Source organism: Amblyomma americanum, chromosome 1 (genome assembly GCF_052857255.1).
Source record: "Amblyomma americanum isolate KBUSLIRL-KWMA chromosome 1, ASM5285725v1, whole genome shotgun sequence".
Lineage (NCBI taxonomy): Eukaryota > Metazoa > Arthropoda > Arachnida > Ixodida > Ixodidae > Amblyomma > Amblyomma americanum.
In genome coordinates this window covers 316,644,667-316,669,168 of record NC_135497.1, presented here as the reverse complement: position 1 = coordinate 316,669,168, position 24,502 = coordinate 316,644,667, and the positions used below count along the sequence as shown (strand labels likewise).

Sequence of the window (24,502 nt, the reverse complement as noted above, 5' to 3'; positions counted from 1 at the left end):
CGCTGTCTGCCAGGTCACGTGGCAGGATGCAGACACTCCCTCCGTGACATCCGGCATCCCGGCGTGATATCCGGCTAGGTATTACGCCGCGCCTTGCCGTGGTCCGCGCTGCTGTTGTGTGGACGTTGTTTGTGTTTTTCATTTCAAACTTGTTGCTTCAAACTTGCGTTTGGACTTCCTGCTTATCGTAGCTTGCGCCGCGTGTCAGCAATGCATGCAACCGTTCGAGTACTTTGCCAAAAAGTGACCCCGCCGAAAAGCATGGAGCTGTTTCATTTTGACAACACGTTCAACTTCAACCGTGGAAGCCGCTGCAGTTTTTTTCTTGCCGCGAAGCAAGAGAAGAAAGCGGTTACTGCAAGCCGTCGAGTCTTCGTTTCCAGATGAGACCCATAGTGTAGCGCAGGAATACGCGCAATTTGCGACCGCAAAAATAAACGAGTGAGCACAAAGGCGAGTCCGGTAGGGTTTCGTGAGATGGGTACTCTACCGCTCTGTCCTGTTCGTTTCCCTTCGGCATTGCGCATCGTTCCCTGGTTGTTTCCGCGGCAGCAAAGTGCCTTCCACATCGAATCATCAACATGCTGATCTGTCAGTATTCGTAGTGTATGCTTTGTGAAGCGAACGCCGTGATGAGTGCATAGATGTGCTTGCTAAATGCCAGGTGCACGCGTATGAGTCCGTAATTAATCTAAATGTGGCGACTGGATATCGCCCTGCAAGGCGCTGGCCCAGCGAACCGTGTGACTATGTTTTGGCTTTCGTTAAGGTAGTTGCCCGACTTGCTGTTCATTATTCGACGAGATTGTGCGCTGCTTGCACGCGTGTTTTTGACGCCACTATCGGCCCGTTGCGGACTTCCGCTCGGTCTGTTTATCTTTGTATTATTCGCTACGCGTATGTGCGTCTTTATTGTGATTTGATGTGGCGTCTTAAGGTTTTAACACACCTCTAAGAGCCGATTACACCAGATGTCAAGCTCAGTGTGCAAGGTTGGTGACGCGTCAAGGCATGCAAGCGAGTGAATTCAGCGATGCGTCGTAGCGATACCCCAACAAGGAAGCTGGCTGCTCGATAACCAGTCCAATATTTGTAACGGTGCCTGCAGCTGTAAAGTTCAGTTAGTTGCAGGCGGCCGTGAATAAAAATCACTGCTAAATGTTGACGAAGAAGCAGCCCTAGAAAAGGGGTTCTTTAAAGCACTTTCATATTAAGTGGTTATGAATAACCTAAAGAGTGCAGAGCTGATCATAAAAACTAGTATGAGCAAGTGCCGTTATGTATTTAAAGTTTGGCTGTTTAAACATTTTCTTGTGGTTGTGTGAAATGCAAGCAATACAAATTATTACCAAGAAGTGCCAGGCATTGCAGATGCAAGAATACACAGCTGGAAATAACGATGGTATGCAGGTGAAGTGCCTGCTGTTCAGTATGAAGAGGCCCTAAAAGAGCTTCGCCGAAGAGGATGTCTCACTGTCCAGATTTGGGGCTGTTCCTGACTGTGCCCGTTCAGCGTACATTGCAGAGCACAAGTATGTATTGAGTTTTCTAAAATCTGTCTTTTCACCTCTGTGTTGAGATCAGTGTGTTGCAATGTCTCCTTCGAACCAGAATGCTGACGGCATGTATGGGCATTCCCGTATTCAAAATAACATGCGCGTCTCTTCTCAATAGGTCAATATCAGATAGTGCCACTTTCATGTTCATTATGAAGCAGTGCTTAATTCAGAGGGGTCTCGGATGGCCTCGGAGCCCCTACTAATACTAACGAGGAATTTGAGCCCCTCGTACTAGAATGATTTGTTTTATTAGGTTTTAACGTCCCAAAGCGACTCAGGCTATGAGGGACGCCGTAGTGAAGGGCTACGGAAATTTCGACCACCTGGGGTTCTTTAACATGCACTGAAATCGCACAGCACACGGGCCTCTAGAATTTCGTCTTCATCGAAATTCCGCCGCCACGGCCAGGATCGAACCCACGTCTTTAGGTTTAGCAGCCGAGCGCCGTAACTACTGAGCCACCGCGGCGGGTTCTCATACTAGAGTGTAGGGAGTGTATGAATCCGGAAAAAACAGTCAATTGTTTTTTGTTAGCGGTGGTCGGAACATTTCTACAGTCATTTATAAAATTTCGCGGTGATTTTTAGCAAGAATCATTAACACGTTTTCTTAAAGCCAAGATGCAGTAAAAATGCAAAGTTGACAACACAACTCAAAGGTAGGAAGGAAAAGGAAAACCCGCACCCTCACACCCCAAGTGAATCCAGAGCTGGTCGCTCAGTTCCAAGGCTACACAGCAGCAACGAGCACACCAGCATGTCCTCAGCAAAGCCACTTTCTCTCTTACTTTCTATTTCTCTCGCCAGCTGTTCTTGAGTGCCTAGAGACCCCCTTCAATGCAGCCAGGCTTTAAAAAAAAAGCAGAATGAAGAAATGGGCTACAGGGCAGCATTTAAAGGTAATATTACAGCATGAGGAGAATTCTTTTATCCTTTTTTCATTAGTACCCATCTCACATGGCGCTCCTCAGACAACTATAGCAGAAGGATATCCGTGTCATTCTTCTGCTATAATGCCGGTTTCACACGTCAGTCCTTAGAGACTGCTCCAGCAAAAGTGGCTTATTTCACTTGGTCAAAATATATGACCGGTGTTATATAGTGCAGCAATGAACGCACCTTAAAAATGAAACATTAATTGAACTTTCATTCTTCCTCGTAATCCCTCCTCTGACAGCTTCTCTTCCAAGCTTCTCTTCTGCAGCCTCTCACTGTAGTTGCAATATTTTTACTGCCTCAAAATCTCAGACCCGCCGCGGTGGCTCAGTGGTTAGGGCGCTCGACTACTGATCCGGAGTTCCCGGGCTCGAACCCGACCGCGGCGGCTGCGTTTTTATGGAGGAAAAACGCTAAGGCGCCCGTGTGCTGTGCGATGTCAGTGCACGTTAAAGATCCCCAGGAGGTCGAAATTATTCCGGAGCCCTCCACTACGGCACCACTTTCTTCCTTTCTTCTTTCACTCCCTTCTTTATCCCTTCCCTTACGGCGTGGTTCAGGTGTCCAACGACATACGAGACAGATACTGCGCCATTTCCTTTCCCCAAAAAACCAATTATTATTATTATTATTATTATTATTAATATTATTATTATTATTATTATTATTATTATTATTATTATTATTATTATTATTATTATTATTATTATTATTATTATTATTATTATTATTAAATCTCAGTGCAAAATAAGCACCGTCTGCGGCAAAGTACTTCAGAATCAGTGCAATTATAGCCTGTGCACAAAAAAGCAAAAAGTGCTAAATGAAAAATTGTGAATGTACAACCTGGACACATTTCTTATTGTGTAAATAGTTTGTACATATTACTTCTCCCCCTATCCTCTATTCCTGTCCCCTCACCTCTTTCATTTGATTTCTCCATTCTGCCTGCTGTCCTTTATTTCCGCTGCCCAAGCTCCGGTGCTTCAGTATCGATGGCAGATGCCGGCGCTAGCAAAAATCTTTTCCTTCCTTTTTACTATTATTTTTAATAAAACCACTACCACCACCAAGACCACAAAACGTTCTTGGTGAGTTTCGGTGTTTGTTTCGCCATTTCGCTTGCTTCGTGATGACACTGTGGAAGTTCAGTGAATATACTTGCTAAAATACATTTAAAGGTAATTAGGAGCTTGCAGTGATCTGTTTTACTCAGCCTTTCGGCATCCTGATATCATAGTTAAACAAAGCTTGAAAGAAACATATAAGATATTGGCGCATGCTGCACTCTCAGCTGTTTACATTATCAGTTCGCCAAAATATATGGCTTATATTCCACATACTTAGAAATAGAAAAGACCAAAATTAGGAAAGCAAACCGGAAAAAGACACACCTAACATTACCCCTTTTTTCATGCTCCTAGCAGCAGTGGGCGTAGGGACAAACGGCGTAGTAGTAAAAAGCATTCAACTTGGCTTGCAAAATACATACCATTTTTGAAACATCAGGTGGTCGCAGGGGTACTTGCGCCACGCTTTACTGCCTAGTCTTGCTTGGCTCTATTATGTTTTGTTCTGAAGGCCACTCCATTAATTTACTTCCCCTGTGTATTGAACTGCGCCGTAAGGGAAGGGATAAACGAGGGACTGAAAGAAGAAAGGCAGAAAGAGGTGCCGTAGTGGAGGGCTCGGAAATAATTTCCACCACATAGGGATCTTTAATGTGCACTGACATCGCACAGCACACAGCACATCGCACAACCTTTGCATCTCGCCTCCATCGAAACGCAGCCGCCAAGTTCGGGTTCGAACCTGGGTACTACGGGTAAGTAGACGAGCATCTTAACCATTGAGCCACCGCGGCGAGCTTTTTTTTGTTGGTAAATTGGTTTTGAGGTCACGTCATGTCTCGCTTTGAGCGCTCATTTTTTTTCTCGCCATACGCCTTTAAGTGGGAGCTCAGTGCTACGACTGTCTCATTTCATTTGTACGTTGTTGTTCTTGGGCTACTTTTACCTCGAAAGGTGCTCCTAAATTCGTTTTTCTATCTTGTTGCATAATCGCTGGATGCAAGTTAGGCTTTTGTGATGACCAGTTTATCACGTTTGGCTATTTTTGTGTTTTTGATATTTGGATTTTTTATATTTTGGGTCATGTTTATATTCCGCCGCATTGCGAAAGCTGTCCTTGCTTAGAAGATGCTTACGTTTAGCCCCTCAAAATACCAAGCTGTTTTGCCTACACTACCCTTGTAAGACTGATTTTACAATATGCAAGCACTCTTTGGTTCCCGAAATCAATCACTGACGTCACTCGGCTTAAGAGAGCGCAACGAAAGCTGTAAGGTTCATTCATAACAAATACGACCCCTCTGACTCCCCTGCTTATATTACCGCTTCGTTTGGCCTTCCATCACTATCACCTAAGGCAAAAGAATCTAGCCTGAAGTTTTATGGCAAATTATTACACAACAGCTATAGTGTAAATGTCTCTAAATATGCACCCTTCTGATAATTACTACAATCCTGGAAAAACGCTAAGGCGCCCATGTGCTGTGCAATGTCAGTGCGCGTTAAAGATCCCCAGGTGGTCGAAATTATTCCGGAGCCCTCCATTACGGCACCTCTTCTTCCTTTCTTCTTTCACTCCCTTCTTTATCCCTTCCCTTACGGCGCGGTTCAGGTGTCCAACGATATATGAGACAGATACTGCGCCTTTTCCTTTCCCCCAAAAAAACCAATTATAATTATTATTATTAATCCCGGCACAAGCATGCGCACGCATCCGCTGACTGAATAATCTCGTCAAACCAACATTCTCAAGCATTCCTTCTTACCTTTAACCATAAGCGAAAGGAATTAGCTCAATTCATTGATTACTAGTGTGCTCACTAACACTATCTCCCTTGACCTCAAAATTAGAATCCAACAAAAATGAGTTAAGTGGACATGTCCTACATTCTACCAGATGACTGCGCCGCCATTACTTGTTGCCATTCCTTGATATATTAATTTTACACATGGTTTTGTTGACCATTGTGACCTGTTACCTTCTTTTTCTAACATGCTTACTAGCAAGGATGACCACTGCTCTACTTGTTTTCTTCTTTTCTGCTGTTATGAATTGTTAAGGCATTCTTTGATGACCTGCGTACTGGTAGTTATAATCAAGGGTTCGACAGAATCCTGTCTGGCCAGGAGGAAGCATATTGGAAGCACAAGAAACATACACTCGCTTAAGAAAAAATATTTACCACATGACGTTTCGAGACCCGTACGGGTCCCTTGTTCACAATGAGGATGGGCGGAATGGGCCGCTACTTATAAGCGGACTGCACAGTGAGTGGGCGTAGTTATCGGGGAGATTCCCTCTCGTCCTGTTGATAGCATTCTTGGTCGTCTGTATGTAAAATGATTCGAGAAGTAATCGTGAAGATAAAGGTTTCTTCGTGTCCAAGATTGTTGTTCTCCCAGTCAATGGAGTGCTGCATCATTTGGGCATGCTCTGCAAGTGCGTTGGAGGAAGTGCGACCTTTCTTGACGTCATTCTTGTGTTCCCTTATTCTTCTTTTAAAATCGCCTGACTCGCCAATGTATGAAGCATCGCAATCCTTGCAGGGGATCTTGTATACAACGCTGGGGTAACACGCGCGCTCTTGGCGGTCCTTTACGTGACACAGCTGCTGTTTCAGCTTGCTGGATGGTACGTGCGCAATTCGAACGCATTATTTGGCAAATATTCGCGCCAGAGCCTCACTTGTACCCCAGGAATACAGGACAGTCACGCGTTTCTGTTGCTCAACAAACTGGGGCTGAGCAGGTTCCTTACAGCGGCGTTCTTGATTGTTTAGCATCTGACGGGGGTAGTCATTATTTTTAAGGTCGACGCGAACTTTCTGCTGCTCGGAAGAGAGAAGGCCAGGGTCAGAACATAGACGTCCAGCTCGCTTGAACAGAGCGGACGCGACGGAGCGTTTGTGGCCTATGGGATGGGCAGATTTAAAATCGAGGTACTTGCCGGTATGGGTGGGCTTTCAGTATACGGTAGTGGCGAGCCCATCGGGAGTGCGGAGAACGAGAACATCGAGAAAAGCAATACTTCCGGTGGCTGCTTCTTCATCAGTTCACAATGGAACCCCCGTCAGATGCTAAACAATCCAGAACGCCGCTGTAAGGAACCTGCTCAGCCCCAGTTTGTTGGGCAACAGAAACGCGCGACTGTCCCGTATTCCCGGGGTACAAGTGAGGCTCTGGCGCCAATATTTGCCAAATACGGCGTTCGATTTGCGCACGTACCGTCCAGCAAACTGAAACAGCAGCTGTGTTACGTGAAGGACCGCCTAGAGTGCACATGTTACCCCTGCGTTGTATACAAGATCTCCTGCAAGGATTGCGATGCATCATACATTGGCGAGTCAGGCGATTTTAAAAGAAGAATAAGGGAACACAAGAATGACGTCAAGAAAGGTCGCTCTTCCCCCAATGCACTTGCAGTGCATGCCCAAATGATGCAGCACTCCATTGACTGGGAAAACGCCACAATCTTGGACACGAAGAAACCTTTATCTTCACGATTACTTCTCGAATCATTTTACATACAGACGACCAAGAATACTATCAACAGGACGAGGGATCTCCCCGATATCTACGCCCACTCAGTGTGCAGTCAAGTCGGCTTATAAGTAGCGGCCCGTTCCGCCCATCCTCATTGTGAACAAGGGACTCGTACGGGTCTGGAAACGTCATGTGTTAAATATTTTTTCTTTGGCGAGTGTATGTTTCTTGTCCTTCCAATACTGGTAGTTATATAACATTTATTTTCAAATTTCCCTGTCTGTTGATCCGCAGGAAGTAATTTCTTGTTATTGTTTTGAACTTTGTATTGTACTGATTGCTCACCTCCTACGGTCTCGTGACTAGCGGTATTTTTAATAAATAAATCAATTATACTGTCTCTTATGGCACTATCCCAAAGCAGGAGCATATTTCGTTAGGTAGAAGTTTGTGTGGTCACTGTAAAACAAGGCCTTCTATAAAACTTTGTTCTCTTCTCTTTGCTGTCTTCTGAATGCTTTTGTTACAAAGGTGTAACGTACTTTGTCTTTTCAGGTTTATATTGGTGGTGGTGTGCTGGTTGACAAATCGGTGCTATAGCTGTTCAATCAGTCGACCAGTGGGCCAGGGAAGTATGCCTGTGCACTGCTCTGCCATCTGTTTTCGCCTGAGGAGCTGCAGGACAGCTCTATTTTCGGGCAGCAGAACACATGTACACACTCAAAACGCGGGGCTCTGGACCAAGAGAACGTCTAGGCAGTAATTGGTAAGTGTCCTTTTTTAGACATATCTTTATGTAGCTAGCCATCTAAAATACTTTCTACAAATCCAAACTGCTCATTTAGAATTTAGAACTCCTATTGCTGAGAGTAAAAAAAATTTAGTGTCTTAGGTAGAAAGCGCTTGAGATTTTTTGGCAAACAAGACGGGAATGCAAACTAGAGGTGTACGGATAGTACTTCTTTAATTGAACATGAGTAGTGTAACTGGTGTACTGAGTTGAATGCGAATATAATATTTGTGCCAATATTTGCTACTGTTGCAAATAATCGTACAAAACGGAAGAATAGTGTTAAACATTGATGTGATAGTGGCGGCGCTGCAGTACGATGCTAACTAACGGAGTTAAAGCTATAGCTGTTAAATTACGCAACAATGATCGCCACTAAGGGGCCGCAACACGAATTCATAATGTTAACTGTGTGAACATGAAGTTATGGATGTACAGAAATTATTTTCTTATTGGAAACGATAGAGAATCAACTAGAGCCACAGTTAAGGTCATGAGATGGGCGAAAACATATATGAGCCATGGCCTCCATGGCTACTGAAGTTGCCGAAGCCTTGCTGCGTTGTCGCGTCTTGGAGGCCATCTATGAATATTACGAATGCTGCCGCACGAAGCGACCATGTAGTGACACTGCACCCTTCATTGTGCAGGTATTGATGATCGCAGGATGGCATGCAGCACCAGTGTGTGCCCTGTTCTTTGAAAGAACAGTCATCGAAGAAATATACCATGCCTAGCCTTATTTGAACATTATGCCGATTGTTCGATAAGTGTTCAAAAGTTCATAACCAATACGATTCGGTTCGAATAATTTCTAAAACACACTATTTGACTCGTTCGAGATTTTCTCATAGGTCCACGGCAATGGCTCAGTGGTTATGGTGGTCGGCTGCTGATACGAAAGACGCGGGCTCGATCCTGGCTGTGGCGGTCTAATTTTGATGGAGCTAAAATTCTTGACGCCCGTGTACTGTGTGATGTCAGTGCATTTTAAAGAACCCCAGGTGGTCGAAATTTCCGGATACCTTCACTGCGTCGTCTCTCATAGCCTTACTTTCTCTGGGACATTAAACCCCATAAACCAAATCAAACCGATTTTCTAATATTCGTGCACACCTAACACAAACCTTATAGCAAGACCTCACCAAATGGTATGGGGCCGCAGCGGTGGCTGAGTGGTTACGGCGCTCGGCTGCTGGCCCGAAAGACGCTGGTTCGATCCTGAACGCAGCGGTCGAATTTCGATGGAGACGAAATTCTAAAGGCCCGTGCACATGAACTGTGCGATGTCAAGGCACATTAAACAACTTCAGGTGTTCGAAATTTCCGGATTCCTTCACTGCGGCGTCTCTCATAGCCTGTCTCGCTTTGGGACGTTAAACTCCCGCAAACCAAATGGTATGTAAAAAGAGTAAAGAATACGAAAGGATGAGAAATGTCATGCATGCTGAAACAAAGCAGCTGCTGAATGCCTTGAAATTGCAGAGTGCATGTACGCATACAAAAATACTGCTCCCATTATTGTGACACATATCAATTAAGACTGCCTGAGGTAACATTTATATCTGCACTTATTAGCAATAGCTTCACTTTGCACAGTTGAGAGGGATATGACTGGATTCATTATATCTTTGCTTATAGTTTTATGGAGCAAACTAGAGTTACTGTACTTAAGATAAGGAAAGGACGAGTCGATTTGGCAAAGGCATATATGAATGTTGCAGAAATGTGAGAGTGATACCACACGTCAAGTGCTTTCGCACATTTTTTTACATGTTCAACATTAATTTGCTATATTTGTTTCCAGGCTTTACATGCAGGAAGTTTCCGGATTCCAGTGCAGGCCCCATCAAGATTAGCCTGGCGAGCTACCCGGCTCGCCTCAACAATAAGGCCGGCCCCAGCAACGCCAGAGCGGGCCATGTGAAAAATAGCCTCCTACCCTACCTGACACGCCTTATTACATGGAACCCCGTTCATACGTTTTTCACCGGACCGGGAAAGAAAAACGTAACAGCCCGAAAAATGCAGCAGTGAGTAACGTAACAACGGGGTTCTACTGCAATGGGCCGGCAGCAACATTCACCTGCTGCAACATACAACTGTTAATTAGTTTATTTTTTTAATTTTCACTTTTGTCGGCTCTAGTCAGGCACCTGTGATGTTTTGCGAATAAAACAAATTTTAACATTTTTTTCCTGTGCGTCTTGAAGTACATGCAGGTACGTGTGCCACAAACTGCATTTGCATATATGTCCTTCCAGCAGGATTGATTGCCTCTATGTGTGTGTAAACAAAATGACTACAACTTCTCAACTCAACAATGGTTGAACAGGGGATCAACAAGATTATCTTTCTGCTTGCCTCATCAAAAGTACAACTTCTCCACTCAACAGATTTCAACAGGTCAACAAAAAAGTGGGCCACTATGTAAGAATTCGGCAACAATAAGGTGTATGGTCATTTTGTTGCCATGTTATTCACTGTGTTGACGGAAGTCCACGAAACGATCACTAAATCAACACACCAATTTTTGTAAGGGCTCGTTGGCTTTTTTTTTCCTAGAACACAGGACAACGTAAAGCATGTACAGCAATCCGCCTCTGCTGCATCCATGAACCCGTCTCCCCTGATTCACATTCCAGCTCTCTCCCTTCTATGAGTCGTTCGTTCATCTCTTCCCTTACAGCAGAGGTGAGGCATGCAACGACACTGAGACATGAACTGCTCCTTTCCTTTCCTTATAGCCAATTACATTCCGCATCTTCGCTGGCGGCTCTTTTATAAATGCGGTGGCTGCTACAACTCAGGCGTGCAGGATGTCGCCACTTCCATTAATTGAAACAAATTTGAAATTTTCTTTTAGGAAAGCAAATGGCACAGTAAGTCTCTCACTTAATGGTCGACATCTGAACTTCGCCGTGAGCTAAGTTGGGAATGTAGGAGTGAAAGAAGAAAGGTTCCACAGTGGGGGGCTCCGGATTTTTTTCGGCCACTTGGGGCACTTTGACGCGCACTCTAACGCGCCTGTTTTGCTTTCACCGAAACGCGGCCGCCTTTGCTGCAGCATGTTTTCATGAGAACCTTGTCAAACCTTTTTTGCTTATTGGACGAAGTCCGCGAGGGAAAGGCTGTATGCACAGCATAGTCACGCGATCACTTTTCGAGGTTTTTCAGTGCATCTTTTTTTACACCGTGCCCCAACTAACCCACAACAAGTGGTGTTTTACCGCATGAGCCGGATTCAGCGTTACTTGACAGTGGAACGAATCACTAGTCCGTCAACGCGACAGTTTAGTCCAAGACCCTTTTCCAAAAGCCGAGCACCCTGCCGGGGGAAATCTTGTACCCACTGGAAAGCCAATGGGTAGCCGGCGGCACAGGGGATCGAACCCACACCTGAATGCGAGGCGGATGTTTTACCACAAGAAATCGCTTCGGTTAGCGCGAGATACGGGACCGGCTGTCGAAGGGCTCCGATCAACAGCTCAAGGAGTAGAATTTGTCAAAGCCATGAAGTACTCCGATCGCTCCTCACTGCATGAGCATCCATGACAGGTTGCGGCCTTTAGTTTACGCTCCGAGCGTTTAACAGGCCCGTAATTCTATCAGCATTCATGCTGTCATTTTGTGTTGAATATCGTCTTTATTTGCGTTGCGTCTCAAAATGAAACTCCTATAGACTTTGTTTTCCAAGACTGCGCTGCATTTGAGCCGTTCTTTCTTTTTCACTGCACCTGAGAGGAATGCGGAGGTATGGTCGTACAATGTTCGAACAGTGAGCACATGTCCACATTGTAACGCAATATCTAAATGTTACCACTGTAACGGTATTCCACCAGCAGTGCCAGCAAGCTTCGCACGCTACCAATGAAGAGGCACACTTTGGATTCCATGACATTGTGAATGTTGACATGTTTAATTATTGATTGGCTGCTAAAAACTTCGCGAAATTAGTGAGAATTTTTCATCCGCAAACACTGGCTTTGCATGAAGGAACCAGGGTAGGGCCCACAGGATAAGCGCTGGGACAACGGCGCCAGTTGGAACAGTGACTGCTGATAGTTAGAAATTGACAAAGGGACAATTCCTAAAGCACGTGTCCGAAATTATTAAGTACGCGTGGAAAAAAAAGAACGTCTTCCTTTCGACCAACTTGGCTGTTGCTGTGAATGGGCGGAGAAACCCTTTTTGGAAAGTGATCTTAGTTGTTGTCGTTGTTGCCCACATACTTTGGCACATGCCCACATCGGGGGATTGGCCAAGAATTGGAGGGCACAGAGAGGGTTTTTGAGGTTCATAATGCCTGGACGAAATTAAAATGAATGGTAAGGACGGAAGAAGTAAACAAAAAGAAACAAAGAAATGAAACAGGAAATACACAACGCACGCAGGAGATCGAGACTGATGTTTATAGCTGAGTAGTTAAATGATAATGATAATTGTAAGAATAAAAATAATATTGAAGAAATTAAAGAAAACTGACAAGGTAGCCGTCTTGATTCCATTAAAAAAATTTGCACGGCAGCAAAAACACTTGTGGCTCTACCCAAGTATGGTGGCTCCAAACGACAATAAGACTGAGCTGTTCAAACAAACGCCAAGCTGTTGTAGAGGTTTCTCTAAAAACCATCTTCGCATCATGATGTACCGGCGGCAAAACATCAAAAAATGGTCTATGGTTTTGTTATCACCACAAAATACGCAGACGGGATTAAGCGCCTACTTAGACCTGTGAAAATAAAAATTTAAGGGAGGGATCCGGCAGCGGAACCTTGATAGAGATACTCTAACCTGCCGTGAATGGCATTATTGCCTGCTCCACGAATACCTCATGTGCTGGTAATCATCAGATCTTAAAAGAGCTCCAGTAGTCACTCTTAACAAATTTTGTCACCGGAACCTCGCTGCTGTAATGTACGCTGCAGCCGGAACGATAAGTAGCACGGGGCCATTGAGGGACGCCTTTGCCAGACAGTCCGCAACTTCATTGGCTGTCACGCCGCTTTGACCTTGCACCTATATGTGAACACGGCTCAAATGCGGAAAGAGTAAGGAATGGAAGGTGTTTAGAATTGGCGAATCTACAGCCGAAGCAAGGGACGAACACAAAGAAAGAGATTCTGTAATAACAGCCACTGAAGAGAAAGCTGGCTCTAGTTTGCGAAGAGGAAGCAACACCGCCAGAAACTCTGCTTGGAAAATTAAGGTGTAGTCGGGAAGCCGCACAGAAAAAGACCAATCTAGAGCAACCAATATATTCCCACCCCTGTCTTTTCATCAGATTGGGAGGCGTCAGTAGCTATCGTTAAGCTAACAGGTAGGATTTGTAAATGGTCTTCTATTAATCCATTTAAAATGCGAGGTGGTAAATGTTAAACGTTTTTCGCGAAAATATCATCACAGACAATTTCTACACAGTATCCACTGTTTTTTGTCGGAAGGATGTTAGACAAAAGAACATTTAAAAGTTCAAGCAAATTTTGTACCATAACTACCTGCGGAGTATGAAATCTAGGCCAGTGGACTCCATAAAAGGAAGTCGGTTGGCAACAAAAAACAGACAAGGAGCGGTGTAAATCTGATTCATATATCTTTAAGTAGGTCTGAACAGTTAGGAATTGAAATCTAGATGATGAAGCAGGAATACGGGCTTCAAGATAAAGCACGTTATTGGCCACACAGTTGGGGAGGCCAAGGCACAACCGAAGCGCTTCCCGCTCCAAAAGAACGAGCAGGCGAATTTTGTAAGCAGCCGTACCAGAAAACAGCACAGATCCAAATTCTAAAATTGGTCGGACATACAAAACATATACCAGCAAAAGTGCATCTCTCCACATTCCAGACCGGGGATTACTTAATCTACGCAACATGTCCAGAGCACAAGCCCCTTTCCCTGCGGCATGGTCAATGTGGGAGCGTCATGTGAGGCTGTCGTCATAAATGACGCCAAGATATTCTAATGACTTAATTTGAGGAATATTTTGTCGCTGGTAACTGAGAGCCAGATAAACATGATCTATCATTTGAAACACAAGTACCGCGCACTTGCTTACATTTAAGGTGAGACTTAAGTCACCCAACCAACTTTCAAGCAAATTCAGGTACGATTGTAGGTGCACATAGAGAGATTGAATGTAAGCTGCAGCAGCGAAAAATGCAATGTCGTCCGCATAGACGAACGTGCGAATGTTTTGGTGGCTGGGAATGGAGCTCATTAGAATATTAAAGAACACAGGCGACAAGACTGCCCCTTGTGGAACTCCTCTGGATTGTTTATAACTCCCAGAATTCACACCATTTAGTATACAAAAAAAAACTGTTTTCAAGGAGCGCAGATATCCACGCAAGTAATTCGCAAATGCAGAGTATATATTATTTCCAATAATATGTAGTGTTCTACGCTGTCATAAGCTTTGGATACATCTAATGTCACCAACGCAGCGTGCATTTTTGGTGCCACTCAAGACGAATGAGACTCTCAAGATCGGTGGGAGCATTCCATATGGAACATTTTTGACGGAAACCAATTTGACAGGGACTAAGGATATTATTACGGTTCACAAACTCCGGAACACGTAGCAGTATGACCCTTTCAATTAACTTAACCACGTTTGATGTCAATGGAATGGGTCTAATACTATTCAGAGAATAGTCACCACCATTGTTTTTAGGTAAAGGGATCACTTTTGCGATTTTCCACTAAGGAGGAATCCATGCATGTTTGATTGAAAAATTAACCAGCTGCAATAAGGATGTAGGGGACTCCTCAAAGAGGATACTTAACATTTTTGATGTTACCCTATCAGGGCCAGGAGCACCAGTTGGTAACCTCAACAATATCGGGGAAAGCTCGGGAAGGGCAATAGAGGGGAAATCCTGAAAGTGGTAGACTGACGCCACAAACGCGGAGCGCAAAGGACGTACAGAGGCGAAACGCTGCTCTAATCCTTTGGCAATTGTCTCAACTGTTTCTATTGCTTCTTGCGGGGTCAAAACACATGAGGGTAAATTTTATGAAACCGGAACCTTTTTTCGTGATCTTAAGAAACCGAAAAGTGCGCAACGATTTCCTGATTTTGATAGGAAATCAAAATGCTCGGATTCATAATTTTCTTTCCCTTGTGAGACTGTGCGCTTAAAACTAGCCGCAATGAACTTATAATCATGCCAATTTTTTGGGCACTGACTGTCTAGGAGCTTCTTCCATGGAGCCTTTCTGCATCTGAAATCCCGCGAGCAATCTGCATTCCACCATCTAGCTGAAGTGTTCCCTCTTGATGTACATACCAAAAATACGGACTTCTCGCGGCATTCCTCAATGGCCAAGCATATGCCTTTTGCTGTATGTTCTTCAGCAGAATTAACCGCTGAAGCAAGAGTGGAGCGCAAAGGGGACTGAAACTGGTCATAGTTTATATGTGACCTCAGCTGAGAGCACGCCGGAGTTGACGTGGCAATTAACATCATAAACGATAGGTATGTGATCGCTAGATGTTCCACAATCCACAGTCGACCAATTGAGCACAGGAACGCTAGGGCTGGTGAAAGTGAAATCTCAGCACAGATCGAATTTTTCGGAGAAATGTCGCCGAACCTGAATTCATACAGGAACGGTTGTTATCAGTAACCCAATCCCAAAGGCGCTTACCACAAAAATCTGTCCTAAAGCCCCACGGCACATGATGAGAATTAAAGTCACCGGCCAAGAGAATTGACTTCTGACAATTAAGGAGCACGAGATCTAGCAGCCTGGTATCCTGCACACCGCAAGAAAAGAAGCATTTACTAATGAAAACGGATAACACCCTGGAATTTCAAGGTCTAACGCCAATAACTCACAGTCTATAGTAGAGGAATGAAAAGTAACCTTAGCCCTGTGACAAAACTTAGAAGAAACTAGTATGAGTAAGCCTCCTCCTCTTGACTGACGATCTTGTCGAAATGAAGAATAATTTCACAAATGGAAATGTTTTTCAGATATGAGCCAAGTTTCTTGTAAAAAAATTATGTCTGGAATATGTTGAGATATAATGTACAACTAATCTGTTGAAGCTGAAAGAAGTGACCGACAGTTCCACTGGAGGACACTTACCACCCCTATGGTTGAGAAATCGGGGTAGCTTAGAGCCAATCTGTTGCTTCTTTGATTTCGGCTGAGGGTGTGAAGAAGAAGAGTTAGACATGGGGCATCCGCTGCGTTGGAGGATTCGCGTATCCGAATCCACCATCTCTTCATCATGAATAATTTGAGCATTATCTGTAATAATAGACAGATGAAGTGGAGAAACAGCAGTTACTTGTTCTTGGGGCTGAGACTGCTCAGGCAAGGAGTTTCGGGTCATTAACGAAGGCATGGCTGACATGGCAGAAGTCATTCCAATTTGCATGGCCTGGGTAATCTGTGTTGCCAGAGCATTAGATATGCACACTGTGACAGTGGACACTATCCTGTCAACCATATTAGCCATATAGGCTTCCACAGCAGTCGCTACTGCCTATGAGATAGACGAATCTAATGTCTCTCCAGAACGAGCTGACACACCTGCATAGCCGTGAGCTCTCTCTTTAATTTCTGATATTGCCTCGCGCCGCGAACAGGGTTTGCGGTCCGTGATGTCTAGAATTTCCAATTCATGATCCCGAGAAGGACAATCCATATAATTTGCAGTGTGAGATCCACCACAAAAACAACACTTCTTGTTTTGATCAGAGCATAAATTTGCTGAATGATCATTGCCGCATTTGCAACAGCGCAAGGTGGACTTGCAACCACGAGCACTATGGCCATATCGCCAGCAATTGCTGCAGTGCAGTGGCTTAGACGGAAGGGGATCTACACGGAAGATTAGAGGCCATGCTTTTATTTCTGAGGGGCAGGCAGTACCCGCAAATGTGGCGATAACCGTTTCCGTTGGCACCCGCTTATTGTTCCCCTCCCGGCTACAGCGATACACAGCAACAACACCCGCTGCAGAGAGAAGGTCGAGGGTCTCAACTGGAGACAAGCAAGAGTCCACACCGCAAACAAAACCTTTTGTACAGGCCAGATGAGACGGAATGAAACTGTTTACTGAAAGATACCCAAAATAGGAGCAATTTAGAAGATCCTTTACGCACTACAGGTCTGGTGAACGGCACAGAATCCCGCCACGTCAAAACTGCCTTACCTCAGAGATTGCCTCAGAAAGGGAAGTGGCCGCCTGGAGAGCAGCTCGAACAGGCCCTGGATTGTTAAGTTTGATAGAACCACCATTCTTTGGCACCAGCGCCACAGGAATGCTGCGCACGCCGGAGCGTTGAAAAGCTTCCAGAGGCATCTCTTGAGGTGGTAGGAAAGCCGACCAAGGGGACCTCCCCTGGCCGCGAGACTGCGTAGACATAACCTATGATTTAGAAACTCACCGCGTGCGTTATCCAGACAAGAAAAAAGGTGCAAAGGCACACGGGCAAAAGGAAAACAGGACCAGCCATCCAATACTTAGCCAATCCCTCGTCTTCCTCCTCTGGATTGTTCTAGTTTATGTAGAATTCTAAATCATTGATGCTTCGTCAAGTTGTAACTGTAGCCGCGCTGCCACTATTCCGCTAAATTGTTTGGCAGGGCACTGGAACGAACAAATTGGAAATAACAGAGGTATCAATTCCTAACTTTCACCCCAAACCTTCCAATTGAACCGCCTGAATACCTTCCGTAATTATGCGACAGCTAATAATCAAGAGCCTGTGCCACCGTGCGTGACACCCCTCCTAATTATAATTTTATAACGTTTCCTTTTCAGGGCTATGATCACTCTGTGGGGTCTCCGCCGACATTTTCTAGCTCCTGTAAAAATGCCTCTTTCTCGTCCTGATTACGCAATGCATGACTGACCGATGACGACGCCGCTGTATAAATACACTTAAAAATGTCGTGGCGCTGCCGAATCGTAGCGTTGATTTCATGAAAACCGGGCCTTGTAATCACAATTTCACAAAGTGATGGGGCGCCAATCTCCAGGGAATCAAGAGGAAGCACTGATTTTAGGTATCAGAAGAATAAGACCAGTTCTTACAGCGCCTGATTAGATTAGAAAAAAAAGTTATTAACATTACGGCTCCGGAAGACATCGTTAAGAAAACCAGCTTTTCACGCTAGCGAGAGACGGCGTCATTCCGCCGAAACTCTGATTGGATCAAGATGTTTCATCGCTGCAATTCAATTCTACGCTGGTGTCCTTTTTGGAAGCGCTTTTTCTACTCGTGGTCGTGCTCAGAATTCTTCGGAAATTACTTATTAAGCTAGAAACAATGTCTGGTCTGGGGACTAGGACAGAAAAGACAAGTGAAAGCGCCCAAAGCAGCGCGGCGCCAGTTCATTTCACGAGAATGAGGTTAGGAGGGGATTAAAGGCATATTAGAGAAGAGAAAGAAGTGCGGGCGCTTAATGTGTGTATTTGTATCAATATTCCCTGGCCAATCCTCCACCATGGGTACATGCCATTCAACCAGAGGCCATAATCATCATCATCAACACGCATAAGAGAGAGAGAGGGGGGGGTTATTGACGGGAAAGGCAGAGAGGGTGGCCTGAAAAATAAATATCTGGTCTTCTACACTGCCCTAGGGAATGCGAAGAGCAGAAAAAAACAGGGTCACGATGGGGGATGATGATGATGGGAGGTGGCAGATGAAAAAAATACATAAAAAACAAGGCACACTTTCTAGCATCGCAAACGCGAGGCAAGGTCCGTGTCGCTTAAAAAGCGTGAGAGCGCTCGCGTTACCTGTACAGTTTCCAAACTATCTGGCCAAGCGCCGATGACAAGCAGGATAGGATAGGATAACTTTAGCCAGCTCTAGCGCAAGTGCTTTTATGCGGTTCAGATGAGGGGCCTTGTGTCCATAGACTTCAAAGCAGATGCGAGCATGAGTCTTTCATGTGCATATGCTGGACACTCCTCTAAAACGTATTCTATATTCCCTAGCACGCCACATGTTTTGCAGTCCGGGGAGTTCGCTTGTCCTATCAAGTGCAAATATTTGAGCATGAAGGCGACGTTTAGACGTGTTCTATGGATTGTGCATGCAATAGGGCGTGGTATTCAGCGAGGAACAGAAAAGGTCATCGCCTGATTTGGCGTTTAAGAAGGATGTGTCGAGTGTCTGGCAGGGCCCAGTACTTGGCCGTCGCACTCCTCATTGATGCGGAAAGGAGGCAAGTGGTGTCCGCTCGAGAGAACGGCACAGCTTTACGCTGGCCCCTGCTGAAGGGGCTCCTTGCTTCAGCGTCGGAGTTTTCATTTCCATCGAGTGCGCAGTGTCCAGCGATCCACTAGAACACTATACGGTGGCCTTTTTACTGAGCAAATGAGATGAGACTAATGCTATCAAGAGCATGAGATTGGTAGGCGGTGTGGCGTAGGAAGCATTCCAAAATTTGTAGCGCAGGTTTACTGTCTGAAAATGCACCACTCCTGAGGCGGTTCTCCGCAGATGTGGCGAATCGCTTCCCGAAGGCCCGTAAGCTCTGCAGCGGTTGAAGTAGACTTGTGTCCTAAAATGAATCTTCGTAACTTGTCGAAGCTTACTATATGAGGCCTATAGCGAGCGTTAGGCAACGATTTACAGGCGCGTACGGTTGCATAGTGAGCGCGCCTACACTCGTGGAAGCCGATGGTGATGAAAAATATTTTAATAATATTTTGCAAGAGAGAGTGAGAACTGGCCTTAAGGGCCAGCCATTTAGTAAAAATTGGAGTGGTCCCTAGTCCGGGATCCTTGTGGCTTCCGCGGCATCTCGGGCCATAGCGACGAGGGCTATTTCGCTCTCTAACGTACAGCAGCCGAACAGGACAGCATGCCAGCTCTCTCCGGTAGGTAAGAAGAAAGGGGGGTAAGCAGGGTTAGAGGACATGCCCACACCGTGCTGTACACGTCCGAGAAGGCGCACCCACAATGAGGGCAATCCCCGTCAAAAGCCGGAATAAAATATATACAACGTTGCCGGACACAGTACCGTGTTGGTATAAAATCGAAGGACCCAAATCTGCTCGCTTTCGGTTAGCCTTTTCTCAAGGGGATGAAAGCGGCTATGCTGTATTTGATACATTTGAATAATTTCTCTGTAATTTATAGCCGGATTAGGTTCCATAAAAACCTCGCTCGTGGGCTTCCGCAGCACGGCAAAAAGTTAAGCGCCGGTGGTACACTCCCGTTGTTCCCAGGACCTAGGCGCCGCATCTACAGCCTCCACAGCGCAGATGGTCCTGTCGGTCAGGGACCTTTTTTAGCGAGATTACGACACCATTGGTTTAACAATAAGGTGAAGGAGGCCTAATGCGCAGTTGCCAACTGCATGAAACAAATTTTAGCGTCAAGTCCGTTCCCACTTTGCACCCCAAATGAACACTGGTGCGCATGTTAGTGTGCTCTTTAAAAGAGCATTGCAAATTATACAACGCTTTAGCCACTATAAACGCAATAAAGACCATTTCCCGGGCAAACATGGAGAGATTGTGCCTGTACCAACCTTGTGTTTTCTCTATGACAGTGTCTATTTGCGCGCTCCAGTACTCCTCACTAGTTTTGTAGAGATCGGGGTGTCCAGCAAAGTATGTCAAGGGCACGGCTGTTCATCGCATGTTCGCAAAAATTTGACGTGTTTTATTCCAGTTGCAATGACAAAATCTAACCACGTTATCCCTGTTTGACAACATTTTGGCAACAAAGCTCTCCCACAAGTCGAACCAATTCTGTGTTGGCTGGGTTAAAAAAAATCTGCAGCATTATCAGTTTCACTTCGAATACTTAAGCGTCAAGCGCAGGATTATTTCGTTATTAATAGGTTTGAGTTCAAGACGCGCTTACAGATTTTATGGAATAATTAAAACGAAAAAAAAACATGTCCTAGACACAAGCAGTTCTCTTCCTTGTAAATTTCGACTACTCTCAGCGTGAGGGCACTCAGCTATTGAGCCGGAGAATCCGGATTCGAGCCCGGTCGCAGTGGCCGTGTTTCGATCGAGGCTAAACACAAAAGGCGCCCGAGTGCTGTCGGATGTCTGTGGACGTTAATGATGCCTAAGTGGTCGCAATTTTTCCGAGGCATAAAAATTTTCCAGCTCTTTCTCCCATTCTTCATTCCCGCTCTCCTTTATCCCTTCCCTTACGCCGCGGTTATAGTGTCTATTTCCATGCGATACAGTTACTGTGCGACCTCCTTACCTCAAAAACCGAATTTTTTTCAGTATTTATTTTTCCCCCGCCGCGGTGGCTCAGTGGTTATAGGGCGCTCGGCTACTGATCCGGAGTTGCCGGGTTCGAACCCGAACGCGGCGGCTGCGTTTTTATGGAGGCAAAACGCTAAGGCGCGATGCCAGTGCACGTTAAAGATCCCCAGGTGGTCTAAATTATTCCGGAGCCCTCCACCACGGCACCTTTCTCTTCCTTTCTTCTTTCACTCCCTCCTTTTTATCCCTTCCCTTACTTCGCGGTTCAGGTATCCAACTTTATATGAGACAGATACTGCGCCTTTTCCTTTCCCTCAAAACCAATTATTATTATGATTCTCAGCGTTTTACCTGGCGCTCGTGTGTGGTGCGATGTCAGTGCACGTTTAAGATCCCTGTATGGTGGAAATTATTCCGCAGACCTCCACAAAAGCACCTCTTTCTTCCTTTCTTTTTTCGCTCCCTCCTTTATTCCTTCCCATACGCCACGGCTCAGGTGTCCGCCGATATGTGAGACAGATACTGCGCCATCTCCTTTCCCCTAAAACAAATTTTAAATTTCTCATCGTTACCCCCGCTCTTCGCATTCCACCAGCTTTATATTGATTAGTGTCTACTTTCGGGAAGGAAGCCTCTGGTTGTTCATAAATATGAAGAAACACTAATTTCTATTCACACTGTCGCAATGCATCTTAGTTGACCTTCAGGCACCGATAGTAGGCAAAACTTGTATTTAATAATGGTTTACAAAACTGTGTATATTTTTTTATTACGCGATTCTACTTGAAGTCTCTGCACCGTTTTTAACTCTTCAAAGTAATGGTCCTCGTATGCAGCATGTGAAGTTGTCTTTAGCTTGTTCCCCCATATCCTTTAACATCTTTTCTATTGCCGACTGCGAACACCATTTGAACCTTTTATTATCAAAGATTTTTCAGCAGTTTCATCGTAATACCTCTTCCTACGTATCTATTTTTACAGAGGTTTTTTTGGTTTCCGAAAGGTATATAAAATCCGCGTTTCAATTTAGTAATAATAATAATAATAATAATAATAATAATAATAATATAATAATAATAATAATAATAATAATAATAATAATAATAATAATAATAATAATAATAGGTTTCTGGGGAAAGAAAATGGCGCAGTATATCTGTCATATATCGTTGGACACCTGAACCGCGCCGTAAGGGAAGGGATAAAGGAGGAAGTGAAGGAAGAAAGGAAGAAAGAGGTGCCGTAGTGGAGGGCTCAGGAATAATTTCGACCACCTGGGAATTTTTAACGGGCACTGACATCGCATAGCACACGGGCGTCTTAAAGATTTTCCGCCATTAAAACGCAGCCGTCGCGGTCGGGCTCGAGCCCGACCATTTCAGTTTGTCAAAACGATGAAAGTGTATACAAAAATATTGCGAGACATAATTGACCTTTGCCTGGAACGGAAATTTTTTTTAATCAAACGGGACTGCGTTCGCTGTCTTATATTAGTGGTCCGAATCCATGGACGGTGGTGGTGGTGGTGGTAGTGGTATTATTAAAAATAATAGTAAAAAGGAAGGAAAAGATTTTTGCTAGCCCCGGCATCTGCCATCGATACTGAAGCACCTGAGCTGGGGCAGCGGAAATAAAGGACAGCAGGCAGAATGGAGAAATGAAATGAAAGAGGTGAGGGGACAGGAATAGAGGACAGGGGGAGAAGTAATATGTACAAACTATTTACACAATAAGTAATGTGTCCAGGTTGTGCGCGTGATTAGTTCAGTTTAGAGGAATTAAATCACGCACGCGCACAGCACTGTGTAGGTTACGCAAAAGCTGTTTCTGGGTGCAAAAATATATCTTCGTTCGACTTCCTAAGGCTGGCGCTGGCATGAACGAAATTATTTTTTAAACTAAATGGCCGGTCCAGGATTTGAACCCGAGAGACACCAAATGCGAAAATCATACCCCCAGACCAACGGGCCCCACCGTTAGTATATGCGCTGATCCTGCATTTATATAAAGGCGGACTAGCGCAAGATATCTCGGAATCCGGTATTACGGCTTTTTTCTTTTATTATCAAGCCGCAATTCATTTCCTATCTCCGAAGTTCGTCGATGCTGTTTTTTTATTATTCTAAAGGCTGAGCTTCAGTTCCAGCGCACAACACCGTATTCGCTTTATACCGGGCCTGTGAGCGAAAACTACCACTAACTTTTAAAAGTAGTCTTTTTGAGGCATAAAAACGGTGTTTGTGTGATAAGAAAAAATGTTAATCATGTTAATTAGTAAAGTGCTTAACTTAGTTCAAATAGTTAGATGTTTAGCTGCTACAATCACGGGCATGGTTGGCAACATAGATTTATTTGCTCCAGCACAGGCGGGATGGAGGACTTCACCCGGCACGTGCGCCACAGAGCGACGTGCACAAGTGATCGTTGCTGCGCGCTACACAGACGCGCGCCTTTCGAATGGTGCAAGAGATGGTCTGGATTTGTTTGAGCCGGAGAACCTGAGGCAATCGCGTCTTCGAAACTATAAAAAGTGATATAGGTCTGCCTAATTCACGCACAAATCTCTAATGGCAGCTAGGCAGATAGCTCTAAGAGTGTAAAAGTAAGGGTGCCTCGAGTTTAGTGCTTCGTTATTACGGGTAACCAAGGTTTTCCGTATTCATTGCATAAAGATGAAAACTTAAACGGTTTGCTATGGTTTAGCTTTCGGCCGTCATGTGCTTCGGTTTCAATTAAGAGAACTGAAGTACAGCAGCCTTTAAGTGAGGCCATCGCTTCAGTCGAGAAGCAACGTTCTTGTATGCAATATGTGTTCGTGAGAAGATTTTTTAAAGCGCTGAAGATATGTGCTGCGAAAGATTTTGTAATTAAATCAGATCTGTGAATGTATTTGTTCTTCCTGTTTTTAAAAATATAACTATTTTCAGTGTATCGCAAACAGTTGCCATATATCATAGGAAAATTACTGAAGTCTAATTAGTTAAATTATTTAACGTGCTGTTAAACCTTCCTTCATTTGCACTGCAGAGGACAGCTCCAGCGCCCTGATGCAAAACCTGCTCACTTCTGTACGTTGAGTCGTGGTCTCGATACCATCGGGTCGGAGCGCGCCCATGTAGGCGCGACGGAGGAGGCAGTAGCACAGGTTCCTGTCCTTATTTTCACATGCCTGTAATGCTATTCCTAGACGTGAATCGAACGAAGTGCAATTTACTTATTTGGCCTAACGTGCAAAGCTACCCCTTGCCGGCGAGTTAACTCGTCCTGCCTGGCAGCTTTATTTTTGTCTTGCCCGCTGGCTCATGCTTTCTAAAATGCGCTCATATCTCGCCGCTCGGTCTGTTCGGTGTAAGGTTTTATTTTGTGGAATGTGAAACACGAGCGTTTAGAATGAACAGGCACAAATGCGAACATGTAGAACGCAGAGAATAAAAAATATAATACCGGCGCATT

The 24,502-nt window shown here is 44.8% G+C and overlaps 1 long non-coding RNA gene across 1 annotated transcript; it reads left to right on the top strand.

The window, feature by feature from the left end:
- The first annotated feature begins 783 nt into the window (after window positions 1-783).
- Window positions 784-10,032, top strand: LOC144098790 (uncharacterized). Its single transcript, XR_013307246.1, has 3 exons — window positions 784-1,532; window positions 7,604-7,814; window positions 9,646-10,032. It is a non-coding gene; the product is annotated as an uncharacterized LOC144098790 (long non-coding RNA).
- Window positions 10,033-24,502: the final 14,470 nt, after the last annotated feature.